The sequence below is a fragment of the Thermobia domestica genome, chromosome 1 (assembly GCF_964235325.1).
Source record: "Thermobia domestica chromosome 1, izTheDome1.hap1.1, whole genome shotgun sequence".
Taxonomy (NCBI): domain Eukaryota; kingdom Metazoa; phylum Arthropoda; class Insecta; order Zygentoma; family Lepismatidae; genus Thermobia; species Thermobia domestica.
In genome coordinates, this window is record NC_137454.1 from 320020765 (window position 1) to 320038385 (window position 17621).

The 17621-nt window shown below is 36.7% G+C and overlaps 1 long non-coding RNA gene across 1 annotated transcript in view; it reads left to right on the plus strand.

Annotated features, from left to right (window-relative positions):
* The window catches only part of LOC145667924 (uncharacterized), a 77546-nt gene that overhangs the window by 21374 nt on the left and 38551 nt on the right, over positions 1–17621 (plus strand). The window contains exon 2 of the long non-coding RNA XR_014127927.1: positions 8784–8856. This is a non-coding gene — a long non-coding RNA (uncharacterized LOC145667924). The remainder of the gene's footprint in view (positions 1–8783; positions 8857–17621) is intronic.

The window sequence follows — 17621 nt, forward strand, 5'->3', positions numbered from 1 at the left end:
CGGGGGTTCTCCCGTTTTCTCCCACTTTCTTCATTCCACCATTGCATTCATTTTTAACCATCACCGTGTCCTTTAGCCTGGTGACATAACAGTGGGACGTAACACTGAAAGATTTAATTTCATTTTTTCAACTGTTGGATAGTTAATTATCAAAATGAACGATAAAAGTTACAATCTGCCTTTGACTCAAGTGATAACTCTGTTCGAAAATTCGTTTCAAGTGACTCAACAGTTTTGTTGTGAAAAGTCGATGTAGAAGGTTTTGCTTTCATATTATATGGATTGGGTCCTTACAAAATTGATTTACTTTTGCTGACGATGTCATCGACTTTTCTCTCGGCATCAGTGTTCATTCAAAAATAATAATTTAAAAAAAAAACTATGTGTATAATACACATTCCAGAGAATCATTACAATTTGTCCCTCTTCATTCTTTCTTTCTTCGACAGGTGCAGTGTTTCCATAGACGAGAATTGTTGCCAAAGCGACGTAATGAAGTTCTTCATGAATTTTCCGCTTCGTTTGATTGTTAATTATCCATGACGGAGATACGTATCAACATAGCTGAGAGGGTGGAGCATTTTAATTTTTACCGCACTTTCACTCCCGCTGTATCAACATCTTAATAGGCCTTTTAGTCTATACAAAGAAGACGACGGTCTTTTCTGTATAATGGTTATTATTAAACGTCACATTTAATTAAAAACGGTGTTCTTAAACGTTAATATAAACATTGATAATTCGTAAAGGAAAAGATATTATTAAAAAATAAACGACTGTGAGTACCGATACACTTCTTAAATGTAACTTCCAATTAATTTGTGTTGAAAACTTCTATGCTATAATGTTTTTAGTAAAATTATGCAAAAAATGCCAAACGGGCTGTCATTTGATCGTTGTGACACTATGGCGATCCATAACATGTTCATACAAAGCAGGGACGTGGTAGTGCCCAGGTTAGCCATGAATTCCCTCAATATACCAATAATGCATCATTATAAGTAATGTAATAATGATTTAAGAAAGATGCCTTGAAGTTAGTAGCTTTTCCTAATGAGAAAACAACGAACAAAATAATAATCAACAATAGGTATGGTAGCTACAGTAGGTCAATAGTATAATGTCTGTTTAAACAAAACAAACAAAAATGGCAGAGCTCTCACTTGTAGTACGTAGGCTCCATGGTTCAATCCCAGCTTCTGCCAAATTAAATTTGTGATGGATAAACACTGTGTTTATAGGTATTCTCTTATTTCCTGATACTTTCTTCATTCTGCAATTTCATTCATTAACACCACCGGCTCCCTTAGCCTCATAGAATACACTCATATAAAAAACAAAATGATAATCAATCATTGTTTATTTTGACCTTTCACCACTCTTGCTTGTTTTGTAACGCAAGTACTCTTTCATTTAGTTTTCCCTACCCTACCCTAAGGTATTATGCGGTAATATACAGCATTGTATATAATATTTATTTTTGAGCTATACAGGTATACGTTTACATATCACTGGCACTATTTCATATATATATATATATATATATATATATATATATATATACAGTATATATAAAAGCCAAATATTCCAACTTTGAGGTCATTTTTCTCATGACTCTGTAAACGAAAGCGTTTAAGAAGATATGGTTAATCATCCTCAAATTAGTGTTAAAAAAGGAGAATTAGAAATTTATCTAAGCTTGGGCACTTTTTACTAGCGGTATGAGCGCTATTACTTTTGATGTACTTTAGAATTAAGCTTTCATGAACTATTGATATATCGTATGACATGATTGTGTTCTCTTCTTCACAATACGAGACCTGCCTTCTCTTCCTGCTAGGAGTGCATGCCAAGCCACGTTAAGCTGTAAGAATAAAACTTGCATGTACTGTACATATTAACCAACTGGGCTGGCCAGACTGTCTATATTTTCTTACAACCTTTCCTTATTGTCATTCACGTATACTGTAACAAGAAATTTATAGTAATGCTGTAATTAAATAGTTGAGAAGCACCTTAACTTACCCGAAGTAAGTCAAAACACTAGTACATATGCATTGAAAGCAAAATTATGTAATGTCTTACTTTATCGAAAAAAAAAATCCTAAGCTTAAGGCATTAGAAATTCTGAAAAGCTATTGAAGACCCAGTGCTAGATCCTAGACGACTCTCTCAATATGGCCGTGGCTAAGCGGTTAGCGTACGCGCCTTTGGCGTGGAAGACCCGGGTTCGGTTCCCGGCGGGAGCTCATGTGGTTCGGATTCCACGTTAATCAGTAGGTCCACGTCTCATATAGCCTTGCTGCTGAAAGGGACGCTGAACTAAAATCAACTCAGCTCTCTCAATATGGCAAAGTTCCAACCCTGGAGAGGAACTTATATTGCTCCGAGACTTTTTATCTCTAAACAAGTGTTTATGCTGCTTCAAGTTCTGACTTACTATGAGAAATAGCTTCCTGGCTCCATAAACTACGGAGGTTCAAAGAAAAATGAAATGAAATCTGTGAGTTTTACGTCCCACGGTTATGCCGGTTAGGCTAAAGGAGACGGTGATGATGAGTAATGAATGAAATGGTGGAATGAAGAAAGTGGGAGGAAACGGGAGAACCCCGAGAAAACCCACGCACACGGTGTTTGTCCACCACAAAGTTCACTTGGCGGGGGCTGGGATCGAACCCGAGACCCCAAGCACCAGAGGTGAACGCTCTACCATTCAGCCACCGCGGCCCGGGAGGTTCAAAGAGAGACAATTCCACCAGTGATACCACCCAATATTTTTGTCACCAGAAGCATGAGGAATTTTAAAAATTAAATTAAATCTGTCAGTTTAACGTCCCATGACTGTCTTTTAGGCTAAGGAAGACGGATAAGTAAGGCAAATGAATGATTGGTGGAATGCGATTGTGGGAGGAACCGGGAGTACCCCGGGAAAACACACGGACAGGATGTTATCCACTTCAAACTTACTTGGACAGAGATTGAATCAGTGACTCCATCCACTAGAGACAAGGACTCTATCACTGAGCCACTGTACCCCTGGGCAATTTTAAATATCAATAATATAAGAATCTACTAACTCAATTTAAACAAATACGTAATATACTGTATATAAAAATTCACTGGACATTCTTAACTTCAAGCTAACTTCGCTACTGGAAATCAAAATCAAATGTTAGCCTAAAAGGGATATTGTCTCCTAATCATGGCCGAGTATATGTTCTTTCCTATTTGGCTTCAGAGCACGTGTATGTTGTGATACAGACGTGATTGCAAATTAAGTTGGAGTGCGAAATGTAATAAGACTTGATTACCTTCACTGTACAATTACATACACTATTACCTCTATTGATTACCTTGGAGCTCAAAATTAATTACAGTAATTGATTAACGTAACTCATGAAAGTTCAGTTGTTCTTCTGAGATAATTTGTAATAAACTTTAGTTTGTAGAAAGTGTGAAGTGTTATAGTAAAGAAGAAACAAAGCAAGTAAGTAATTAAAAAGCTTGATTAAGAGATGGTTGTATAAAAACTTAGGAGATTTGGTAACAATAAATTTCTCAATTTCTCTCAAGAATTAGCTGGAATACCTGCTCATTCTTCTCACGGGAAGAATAAAGCTTATAGAAAATATTTGAAGGATGTATTTGAACCCCCTTCCACCTTTAGGATATACCAGGTGTATCAAAAATCCGGGGCCATAAGCTATCTGTGTTATGATTATAGACAGGGCTGGATTAACCCATCTACAGGTCCGGGGCTAGAAAATATATGTGACCCCTGCTGATTTCACCTAAAACATTTCTGTGAAAGTACAGTAGGATAGTTAAGGGAATATGTTTCAAATTGTTGGTCATATTTTATTTTATGATGATGATTGCATCTTCAAGGGTCATCTTAGCTAGCCAGTTAAGATTTTGATCAGAGTAGAAGCCCCTGTTCATCTGCAAGCCCAGGGCTCCCTAAGCCCTCTTTAGTCCGACCCTGACTAAAAATATGAGAAAATGGAAAGAGAGTACAAGTGTAAAATATAAAAAAATATTAAAAAAGAGTAAAATACAAAATAATTTATTTTATTCGAAGGGCGTATCAATCAGCGACAAAAGAATTAAAAGGAATAGCTAATTATTATGTACGAAGGTGAGAATATTACGAAATCGTTACGTCTTTCATACTAGTAAAGTTATTTTTTTCTCTCTTTACAAAAGAATACACACGCTGATAATTTCAAGGGGAGATTCCAGGACAGGCACTTTCCCCCCGGAGCTATGAAATCTTCCTGGACCATTTTTCCTCAAATTTCATTACCTACTTTTTTGCGGTACTATGTCCACCCCTCGTTCATTGAAATCGTTTAAAATCATCACTGAACACGTATCAGAAACAAATCTGAAAAACACACTGTTTATCCACTTACTTTAAAAATGAGTCCAAAGCTGTGCGAAACAACCTGAAGCCCTGAGCTACTCCAACGCCATCTGTCAGCGACTGGCTGAACTATGTTCAGCCTAGCGGCGAGCACTTGCCCTGTCTCAGGAGCTTTCTAGACCTCGTGGCCGTCATGTCTTTCATTCACGTGACTCCCCAGTTTCCCTCACAACGCTGGGTGGACGCCGAAAATTGCAAAGTACCGGCTGGGAATTCAACGTGAGTCCAACGCTCTAACTAATGGAACTACAGTGTCCCCCTTAATACATTATTTGCAAAATAAATAGAAGTAATCGAATAGTGAAAAGTAAACTACCTACATACTTTTCTTTTGCATGAAATTCCGTTATCATGACTCATCTCCATGCTTTTCGCTATAGACCCATTTATAAGGCCGGCATTTCTAAGCATACATGTAAATAACTACAAAACACACGTAAATGAGTTGTAATAACGGCATTTAATGCAAAGGGATATGGTTTGAGAGCCATACATTTAACTTTTTGATCATCTTAGTTTATTTTGTAAATAGTGTAACAAGAACCAAATAATTAGCTGTAGCTAACTTTAAAGGAAGTGAGGGCCCTTTACGTTCCATATGATTTAAGAATAGCAATTGGCGTGAATTATCACGATAATTTATCTTTCATACACTTCCGATATTGTGTTGAATTTATTGTTCATATACGTATAAGAACAAATGTTTCATTAAAAATAAAAAAGGAGAGAAAATCTGTCGTTTAAGCCACATGCTGTATTTTGGTCCTTCGACTCTTATTGTACCAATAATACAGCATTGTTGGGGAATGGATTCCTGGTTGCCTCATACAACGCTGTATGTTTCTCATGTCATTTTGAGAATTCTTACGTTCCGTTCGAAAAACCTACTGAACTGGCAACCTTGATTTTTCTTTTAACGTTTAGTTCATTACCACTATGGTGCCCAAATGACTGGTGCAATTAAAAAAAAAACTTCACTATTTAAGAATGAAAATCACCTATTTCCAACAACTATTCTCTTTTTCGATTTTATCGTATCTCCAGTCACAATGGAGAAATAGCCTATGGCCCGGTACTTTTGATACACCCGGTATGTTTCTATCTAAATAAAATGGTGAAATAGATCGTGTGCTTACTATGTTTTAAAAAAATATGTCAACTGGTTCAGTTGTTTCCTCTCTTTCAGCATTTTATAAATTCAAATTCTAAAATTAAAATGTAAAAAAAAAAAAAAAAAAAATCTCCCTTTCCCTCCTTTAAGAGCGGAATTTTTGTAAACGAGACTATTTATTTTTAATGAGAAGTTTATATGCTAAATTTCGTGTCCCTAACTTAAGCGGCTCGTGAAATACTCGAATAAAAATAAATAACCCTTTTGCCCTCCCTTAGGGTACGCATTTTAATGAAAATGACATGCAAAAAACGCAGCTCGAGTACAATGCTATTTCCAAAATTCTATTTCAAACGCTTCAACCACCGATTTAACTTTTATTTATATAGATTACTAGAGTCAATTATCCACTTTGCTTGATTAAAACAAGAAAAAATAGTAATATAATATGTTCTGTTAGGCAATCACTTTTCAAGCGCTTTCTGATATCGATCATTTTCGACTATATATATATATATACCCAGACAACACGTACGTGTACGACACATGTGCACTATCCATGCATAAGCCGTACATTTGCACATGTGCATTTGTGTGGATGATGAACACATACATAACCCGTGCATAAGCCGTACACGTGAATTTGCGTGGATGAAGCACACATACATAACACGTGTATGTGCACATGTGGATTTACGTGGGTTATGCACACGTACATAACCAGTGATTAAGTCGTGCATGTGCACATGTGCATTTGCATGGATAAAGTACACATTTACATAACCCGTGCCTAAGCCGTTACATACACATGTGCATTTGCGTGGATGAAGCACAAGTACAGAACCCGTGCTTAAAGCCGCTATGTGCACATGTGCATTTGCATGGATGAAGTATACATTTATATAACCCGTGCTGTAGCCGTTATATACACATGTGCATTTGTGTGGATGCAGCGCACGCACGTAACCCGTGCTTAAGCCGTTATGTACACATGTGCATTTGCGTAGATGCAGCGCACGTACGGAACCCGTACTTAAGCCGTTATGTGCACATGTGCATTTGCATGGATGAAGCACATATTTATATAACCCGTGCTTAAGTCGTTATGTACGCATGTGCATTTGCATGGATGCAGCGCACGTACGTAACTCGTGCCTAAGCCGTTATGTGCACATGTGCATTTGCATGGATGAAGCACACATTTATATAACCCGTACTGTAGCCGTTATGTACACATGTGCATTTGCGTGGATGCAGCACACGTACGGAACTCGTACTTAAGCCGTTATGTGCACATGTGCATTTGCATGGATAAAGCACATATTTATATAACCCGTGCCTAAGCCGTTATGTACGCATGTGCATTTGCATGGATGGAACGCACGTACGTAATCCGTGCTTAAGCCGTTATGTGCACATGTGCATTTGCATGGATGAAGCACACATTTATATAATCCGTGCTGTAGCCGTTATGTACACATGTGCTTTTGCGTGGATGCAGCGCATGTGCATAACCCATGCTTGAGCAGTGGATGTGCACATGTGCATTTGCGTGGATGAAGCACATTTAAATTACCGGTGCTTAAGCCGTTGTGTGCACATGGGTATTTGCACGGCTACTGCATGTGTGTATGAGACGTCCATAATACCGTGCAAGTGTATACTTTTACTTTCATTCTTTTACTCTCATTCTCATCAACAGAAAGTAACCTCCATTTTTGGTAGGTGTCGTTTTTCCTCCAGGCGGTGTTATTGAGACTTTTTGACGAATAAAAGCTGAATGATTGTAAAAACTCCATAACGTCCACTGAGCTAGGATACAATATCAACAGGTGGCAGCATTGTACTGATGTAACTACTGTCAGACAGTTCATAGGTTTACAAAATTATTTTCGTGACCGATTACAGTAGAATATGTTGCGTTATTTGTTATTTGGTGAACATGTCAAAGATACTATCTAAAGCTTTGCTCGTTGCAAATAATAAACTCCAAAACTAAAATTCTCACTAACAATTATTAGTTACTTGTTATATACTTTGAAGGTGATGTCTTTGCAGTTATAGATTGTGTTACTGCGTAACACACCAAATATATAAACTTTTTTTCGTTGCATCTCCAATTTGCTTTTACATCACCTCTGCACTACATGTAAGTCATCTGGGTACTGTTTCAAATCATCTCTATCGTACATGTAAATCATCTGGGTACTGCGTGTAAATCACCTGTGTGTTACGTGTAAATCATCTCTGTCCTACATGTAAATCACCTGGGTACTGCGGGTAAATCACCTATGTGCTACGTGTAAATCACCTCTGTCCTACATGTAAATCACCTGGGTACTGCGTATAAATCACCTGTGTGTTACGTGCAAATCATCTCTGTCCTACATGTAAATCACCTGGGAACTGCGTGTAAATCACCTGTGTGTTACGTGTAAATCATCTCTGTCCTACATGTAAATCACCTGGTTACTGCGTGTAAATCACCTGTGTGCTACGTGTAAATCACCGCTATCCTACATGTAAATCACCTGTGAACTACATGTAAATCGAATACGTGACACTTGTAAATCACCTGCGCGGTAGGTGTAAATCACTTGTGCAGGACGTGTACGTTGCACATGTTCTGTGCACGTGAAGATGTTGAATAGGTCCTGGCATGTATATGTGCATCATATGTACAGGCGTGCATTTATACAGATGATGCACATGTTGCATCCGTGCAATTGTACATGTACTATACGGATACTGTACGTGCATTGTGCTGTCTGGGTATATATATATATATATATATATATATATATATATATATATATATATATATATATATATATATATATATATATATATATATATAACATGTATCCCGCTCCCCCAAGTTGCAGGGCTGAATTTGGGTTCAAACGGCATCGGAAGTGTCACTGTTCATCTGAACGACCCCGAAAACTATAAATTCAACACTAATATTTGTCATTTTCAATCATTTTTATATATCTCACCTGTCCCTCCTCTAAGTTACACTGTCAAAGTTAAATGATTAAAACCCTCCCATGTCCGAAACCTCATCTACAAAGTATGTTGAAAATTTGATCGAAATCGGTCAAGCGATTCAAGAGTTATTAAGTTACAAACATAGTCACTTTCATTTTTATTTATATATAGTAGATAGACAGATAGATTTCAGCTTCTCTTATCTTTTTTCATTGCTGCTTCAGTCACGGATTCAATGCTGTCTTTTTGTTGCAGGGAGCCGTTTATGAGATGCTCGTCACATCACAATATGATCCATTGAAGTTGATGTCCTCTTAGATGAGTTATGGTAAGTAACAAATGTCAGTTCAAAATATATATTTATTTGAACTTTCTAATTTCTGTGGACTTCCTCGACAACAACGTAACTAAACAGGCTCGCTTTCCAGTCATGTGTTTGTAGGTTCAATCCTTGCTTAGGGTTCAACGGTTCAACCCATCCTATCTAAATACTTACGTACATTACTAGTCTTTAATACATAAATATGCGTCTGTCTCTACCTTGATTCTACATTCCGTTATTTATAATCTATTGTCACAATTTTGTTTCCTGCTATTAAAAAAAATAACATGAAAACGGAGGAAACTACCACATTGTTATTCTTAGCTAGCCTCAAAAAATTAAGAGATGAATATGTCTCTTGCAAGTCAAATATCTTTTTCAATTCAGATATCTAGGAGAGGAATATCTTCATAGATAGATCTTCAAGAATGATAAATTTTTCTTTTACTTACAAGTTTGTTTCATAGTGTATTGAAATAATTAGAAAATAAGAAAAAAGAATAATTACACAGCACTATGTTGACTTTGCTCATTCATACGTTCTCATTAGATCTGATCTTTTTTAACAAAGTAGCTGAACCTGCGCTGTCTACTCAGCGCATCGTTCTGTTATAACAATGAATCTCCTTCCCACTGTGCATGTCTCCTTGCTCACACAAATAAGGAAAAGGAGACTCACAAAGGAAGTGAAATGCTTTGTATAGATGTTGAAGTGAGTTTGTAGTAAATTTGTAGAAGAAACACGATATCAAGTGGAAATATTTTTTTCTAATAAATCCATGTCCGTCCGAGTACGCCTCTTTGCGTCTCTTGAGGCCTTTGAAGTTGCCAGCATGCAATAAGTTTTATTACCATTCAGATTTAAGCAAAGCTCCTGCAATGTCAGTAAGCCCGCCATACGTAACTTCTCCACTGGTTGCCTAACACCGTAGTTTCGACCTGCAACAAGTTAATCTTCTGGGCTCAAAACGGCTCCTAAAATGTTGAATAGAACAAAAACGGCACGGTTTTTGAAAATTTGAATGAGAACTGGATAATCTACACAAAATTTGGAATCGACCAGTGAAAACGGCATGTTTCTAGCATTTATTGTTTTCGAGAGCTCATTGTCGAAAGGATTGGGAACAAACATATAAACCTAGCATTTTAATATATACAGGGTGTTTCAAAACAACACCTCCAACGTTTGGGAGGTGATTCCTGACACCAAGATAAGATGAAAAGTATACTGTCGTCCTAAGCGAAAAGACCTTAACTTCACATTATTTTGAAAATCGAGATATTGGTGTGGGGTGGGAATGTTCTTTGTACAATTCTACATCTACCTAAAGTGAAATTGACGTGGTTTGACCAATAGGTAGGAACTAATGACGTCATGAGTGTTTACCTTATGTCCAAAACTATGACTAAAACTAAGCAAAAAGACCTTAAGTGGCAATTCATAAGCAAAAATATTTAACTGTATTACCACATAAATTTTAGATTGTGAAAATATATTTAATAAAGTTTTACTGAAATACAACAAATTTGAACGTACAGCCTAAGCCAAAACGCGTTTTTCATATTTTCTTGAAAGTGTGTGAAATGGAGATAAGGCCTTTTCGCTTAGCAGGGCAGTATAGACCAACGTGGGTCCACAAATTCTTCTTTTCGGAGTTATAGGCTGTCAAAAAAAAAAAAAAAAAAAAAAACGAAAAAGTTAACTAAAGGTCCATACCTCCAAAACTGAGACCTACCGTAGTCGGTTTAAGACTTTATTTAGGAACTAGTATGTGCCATATCCAAAAATTCGTGTTTCAGAATCCTGCTATACTTCAGCAACAGTTTTAATAGAGGTAATTGGTGAATAATTCAAATTATATGCCTGTAGCGAAACACCTTACATAAAGATTGTTGCGTAAATACCGCAGGATTCTGAAACATATATTTTTGGATAAGACACATATTAGTTCCTTAGTGAAGTCTTCACCCGACCACGGTAAGTACCATAGTTTTGGAGCTATGGATCTTTAAAGTTCATTTTTTTCATGTTTTCGGCAGCCTATAACTCCGAAAGGAAGCATTTGTGCACCCACGTTGGTCTATACTTTTTGTTGTATCTTGGTGTCAGGAATCACCTCCCAAACGTTGTCGGTGTTGTTTTGAAACACCCTGTGGATAGCCTTCTTTCAATATAAATAGCTAAACATATCTTTTGTTTTGACATATGGTAAGCCTTATTATTATTATTATTATTATTATTATTATTATTATTATTATTATTATTATTATTATTATTATTATTATTATTATGATTAATTATTATTATTATTATTGAAATGAAATTAAATGAAATCTTACAGTTTTACGCTCCACGATTATACCGGTTAGGCTAAAGGAAACAGTGATGATGAGAAATGAATGCAATGATGGAATGAATAAAGTGTTAGCCTAGAAAACAGACAAGTATGGTGTTTGTCCACTATAAAGACTACTAGTCACGAGCTGGGATCGAACCAGGGACCCTACGCACCATTGAGCCACCGTGCTATTATTATTATTATTATTATTATTATTATTATTATTATTATTATTATTATTATTATTAATAATAGTAGTAGTAGTAGTAGTAGTAGTAGTAGTAGTAGTAGTAGTTGTTGTTGTTGTTGTTGTTGTATACAATACTATACAATACAATATTGAGAATATAGAAACAATAAATTAAGTAATTATAGTTTTACGCAAATATTCGGTTCACACATCTGTAATAATTTTCCTCTTATATTACCCTAATTTTCTGTAGACAACAAGCTATAGTCTTGGCTCTTGGCAGTGAAAATTATAGGCTAAAGCTTGTTTATGTAGAATTAAGATACTATAGCCTTATCTAAATCTACATAATTATGAGCAATATTCAGCAAACAGAAATATTTCCTTCCGCGTATTCAGTATTACAATATCCATTGAAGGAAAGAAACCTGGGCTGCAAGGTAACTTTGTAAGTTCAAAATAATTGCTGGTTTAAAAGTCTTACGGGAGACTTTTCTTTCTATTATTAGATCTATTTGATGTATTGTTGCTATAACCCAAGGTCGCCTACATTAATACCCGTGCCAGACCAGGCTCAGACTTCAAGAGTGGAGTACATGCTTTCCATAAATTTTAAAGACACTGTTACTGTTACTGTTACTGGAACTGTTACTGTTTATAGCATTACAAATTGTTATATGTTCTACATGAATTTTATAAAGGGAAAACTGGATTTCTAGATTTTTCTAACACTTTGCCAAGAAGTAAGTCTTAGAAAGCAATAATTCAACTCAAATATAGTAGTTTGGGTAGCATGCCAATTTTAAAAACTTGTATGAGTTGCATTGTTTGTTATTGTTATTCCCTAATGTGTAGAGATGAAAGAATTTGCTAAAAGTCAGTAAAGTGTTGATACATAACGAAATATAACAAAAATCTATTAAGGAATTCATTTTGCTTTTAAGTTAAATTCAATCTAACGTAACCTAATCCAGAAAGAGTAGTTGATTGTTTGGTTGTTTGAATTTCCCCCCAGAAAGGCACGAAATTTTCCCCGAGGACTATATATCTTATCGTGGTTAAGGTACCTAGGTAGGTTCTCAGTATTTTCATAATGCTGCCTTCATGTCCAGTGTACTGAAATTCTTCCCCACCCTCTCTTCTGAGAATCTTCTGAAATCATCACTGTGTACATCCAAATTTCTTTTAAAGATTATCACTTACATTTTAAAAATATTTTATCATAACATTGTAGAGAGTTCAAATTTTATTAAACCTCATAAAATATAATAGCATTTGTTATGATTTTTTAACGAGATGCTAATAAAAGTATGCTGGTGCATAAGCCAATTCCCACCGTTCAGTCTCAGGTCGCCAAGACATAACTCATTAACACAAGTATGCGTTCCAAGGAATTCTCAGTGTTTCCATCTACTTCGTGAGATTTTTTTTTTAAATATCAAAACTGCAATGGATAATTGGCGAATTTCCTCGTATCATATTATCGATAAGTTATAATCAAGCGTAAAACAGGGTGATAAAAAAAAACCTACCTATCAACTTTAATTGTAAATAACTATTGAGTACAAAAAAAATGACTTGGAATTGCTATTTAGATTTTACTTACGATTATATCCTACCGTTTATATTACGCTACAAAATGTTCAATAGGTTTTGCCTCAACTTCAACAATTTTGCGCTCTACTTGCTGGTCCAGTGACTACCGCGTACATTTTTGGTGGACGTAAACTAGAGTTTGATCCCCGGTGGAAAAGCATAAAAAATTACTTCCACAATCATTTATTTTCATTAATTATTCGCCTCTTTTAGTCTCAAGGGTATAACCATGTAACATGAAACTTTTTTTTTTTTTAACTTTTTCAATAATTTTGCGATCTTATCCTTAAATTTAACGCTATCTTGTGAAGAACCTGTGTTGAAAGCGGGGAAAAAATATGCTTTCTCGCTAGTTTTTGCTCTTTCAAAGATTTTGAGTTAGCATGATAAAAAAAAAAAAACTTTATCTTTGATGTTGGCCCATAAAAGGAAATCTAGATGATTGAAGTCTAATGAGTATGGAGGCCAGTTGATTTCATTTAACGTTTCGCTGATTTATCTCTAATCTTTGAGACAATTTCCTAATAGATTTTGTCAGGATTTCTAGGAAGTATCCCGAATCTTCTCAATGTTCCGTTCTATCTTTGTTGTTATAAAAGTAACCAAAAAAGTCATGTCGCTTTTTGTGAAGATCTATGTTCCAATGGCCCTCACACCGTGAGTTGAATGCGGATGGAGATAAGGCGAAGGTCAGTTGTTGGTGTGGGTACTCCAACATACTACCTGATTGTAGCAGTTCAGTAGTTCAGTTACACCGTGAACTTGCGTAAGGATAGAGTGAACATGGGGAATCCACATAGCGTCATAAGGGAGTGTATGCTGTACGAGTTCAAACTGGGGTCAAACGCCGCTGCAGCGGAGTGGAAGGTATGCCAGGAATTTGGTGAGGGTGTCGCCACTACGCATATAGTACAGTGGTAGTTTAACAAGTTTAAGGACGGTGACGATACACTCGAAGACGTACCACGTGCCGCAAGAGCAACATATGTACAAAATGAAGATCTTCAGGCAGCACTTGAGGCGAATAGTGGGTAGACATGTGAAAAACCGGGACTAGAATTCAGTGTGAGTGGAGAAACCAGTCGGCAGCACCTCCATCAACTTGGGAAGCACTACAAGTTGGGTCGATGTGTCCCACATGATTTGACTCCGAGACAGAAGGCAACGCGAGCAGACACCTGTGTGTCTTTGCTGTCTCGTTTGAGGAAAGAGTCATATCTTGACAGGATGTTGACATGTGATGAGAAGTGTGTCTTGTACGAAGCTTCACGGCGCTGTCATCATTGGTTATCATCCCATAAACCGGTTCTAAAACAGCCGAAACCAGCGCTGCATCACAAGAAGGTCCTCCTGTATGTTTAGTTTACTGCTTGCGTCATCGTGCATGAGTAACTGCTACCAGCTGGTCAGAGCATCAATGCAAGTGTGCACTGTTAGCAATTGAGCCATGTTCAAGGAAAACCCAAAACTCTGGAGCCAGCACTTTTGAATCGCAAAGGGATCCTCCTGTTACAGAACAACGCTAAGCCCTACGTGGCTAGGATGAGCCGAGACAGCATTCTACGCTTTGGGTGGGAAACACTATTGCATCCACCATACTTCCTGGACATTGCATCGTCCGATTATCACCTATCCCATTCATTGGACAATCACCTTAGAGGACGCCAGTTCAAATTCCTAGTAGAGGTGCAAAATGCACTTGATACGTTCTTCGCTTCACAACCCACCAAATTCTACTGCAATGGAATTCATGGCCTTCCAGAACGTTAGCAGAAAGTCGTTTATGCTGATGGGGGCTATTTTTGATCTTCCAGGTACGCCTTAGGTGGCATATCGATGTTGGAAGGTGGTGGGTGAAAAAGCGACAGAACTGTCTTGGTTACCTTTATAGCTGTTGAGAACCTACTTCTTTCCGTGTGGCTGTCCAAGACAGGCTGTTTTTTGGATTTTTTTTTTTCCATGAGGAAAGCAGAATGTCATGGACAATACCGATACCTGTCTTAGACAGACAGTCTTGGCTTTTCAGATACACATTTGAGTTAACACCAAACTTTCCTTACCAGTTTTTCCTGTCCTTGAGTTTTCTGATTTAAAAAAAAAAAGAAAAATAAAGGAGAGAGAGAAAAGAAAATGAAAGAAAGAAAGAATTCTTAATGTCCCACGAATAATCGCTATAGACGCAAAGGAAAAAAATGCAAAATGAAAGTGTATGATTATGAAAGAATTAATGGAAAAAGAATATGTGGGGGGGGGATAGGAGAATCACAAGAAAATCCACTGGCCCGATATTGTCCATCACAAACTCTTATGGCCTAGGATCGAGATAACCGCTCTATTACTGATCTACCGTGCCCCGTAGATCTTTTCAAGCACTGTTAAATATGGAAATATGATTGCTTATCAACGTATCTAGGCGGAGGAACTAGATAAGATTTAGAGTAAACGCAGAACTTATCGGTTGTGATTTTTTTTATGGTAGGAGAGAGGGGATGATACATATTTTTATTTAATTTCATTTCTTAATACTCTTCGTTGGGTTGATTTTGAGTTTAACGTCCCTTTCAGCAGCAAGTCAATATGAGACGGGACCTACTGATTAACGTGGGATCCGAGCCACATGAGCTCCAGCCTGGAATCGAATCCGGGTCTCCCATGCCAAAGGCGCATACGCTAACCGCTTAGCTACGAAGGTGCTCTTTAATACTTTTCTTGTTTATAATCCTTGTTCTTGTCATGTTGCCATAAAAAGTTTCAAAGCAGCCTCTCTTCTCCTTCCTGAATAACCATATTGAACTTGGAAACTGAACTAGGTCTACAAAAAATCCAGACGCGTAGTAAAATTATTATTAACTATAACTGTATCTTTAATAATTGCATAGATTTAATGTGTTGCATCATACTAACATTAATAAACATTATTTAGTGCACCATTACTTGTATTAGTTTGGCTATTTCGCATTAAGTTCGGGCTCAGTAATCTCCTAGTAACTCGAGCTCCGTCGGGTCTTGGGTTTGTCACCCTCAATGGGGCTCTCCTTCACTCGACCTTGCCTTCAGTATTCTTAATGAGCCTCGCGCTCACTCGAACTTGGGCCCACTATACTCATTGGAGCTCGCTCAATTACTGAGCATCCGTCCGGTCGAGCACGAATGCGTCTCGGACTCAAGATCTCTGGACTTGTGAGTTTGGACATCTTCGATGTGCGCTACATCACCAAATAGGGCCAAAAATTATATACATTGAGATAAGACAAGAGATTAGATTTTTCTCGTAAATTTTGTAGAAGTCTTGTCTCGTCTCGAAAGCTTTCTGGCCCCATCTTGTAAATTTATGTATAAAATTTATACCCTGATCTTTTTTTTTCTTAATTTCATCTACAAGTTACCAGAATCCTTCCGCGTCACGAGACGTCACAACAACAACATATAAACAATATTTACTATTGGAGTATACGTGTACGTATTACGTAATAACATGCGTACTTTAAATGTTGATAAATACTCTTCATTATGTTCGTACAATTACTTCATTAATTTATAGTGTTTATACTGTGAATCATGTGATACTAAAACAATGCATGAGATCTAATACTTGGGTGAACTACCGGTAGAATTGCCCACAAGGCTCGTGAAATGTCTCGGCTCGGCTCGAAAACGAGACGAGAATTGTTATTTTTCACGCCTCGTCTCGCCTCGAATTTAAAAACTTTTTTTATCGTGTTGACTCTTGTTTCATATTCGAAACGTGAATAGAAATCTCTCGTTTCGAGCGCAGTAATTGTTTTACAAATTGTTTTACAGAAATATTCAGTTTACAATATTACATTACAATATATTGCAACACATATATATTGTAATATATTACAATATTATCAATAACTCAATGTATTATTAGTAAAAATAAACTGTAGACTATATGTAATTCTGTAAATTGTAAAATAACGTAAAGCTCCCTTTCGGGACAGACCAGATGTTCCAAGGGCTGTGCATTAACCCTTGATAGCATTATCATTAAAATATTTAGTTTGCTTTTATGGTTGAACCATGTCTTCCTGATCATAATTTCGTAATTTTTAAAGTATTTTTGTATTTTGGTTACAGAATACAGGATATTTATTTCAAAGAAAATTGCCATAAAATAGGTCTTATGTGTAGCTACTGAGCAGTATTGCCCTATTATGGTCAAATATCATAAGAATACTCTCGGTAAATAGCAGCAGTTTCGTTGAAATATTTTCCTACAGAGCAAGAAACAACAAATAAAAAATAAAAAAGAACTTTCGCAGAACGCAGGAGATAAAGCTTCTACAATACTAAATTTGACTGTCCCCTGTTGACGAAGATTACAAATATCTAAACAAGCATTCCGTAAATCATGTATATGAATATTGTATGAAAGCAATAATACCAATTAAATGATCACTGAACTTATAATTCGTGCGGATAACCCAATGGACTGCGATGTTGCTTGAGAGCAACAGTGCCAAATAAAGGGTTAAAGCAAAGCTTTCACACTCTCTTGACTTCGGCACTCATTGAGATGATGTAATAAAGACCACGCTTTGGCTATTCTGAAGAGGTTTTTCTCTGTTCCCATTCTGGAGAGCATGGGTGGACCACAGAGCCGCAGAAGATAGAGTAAACAA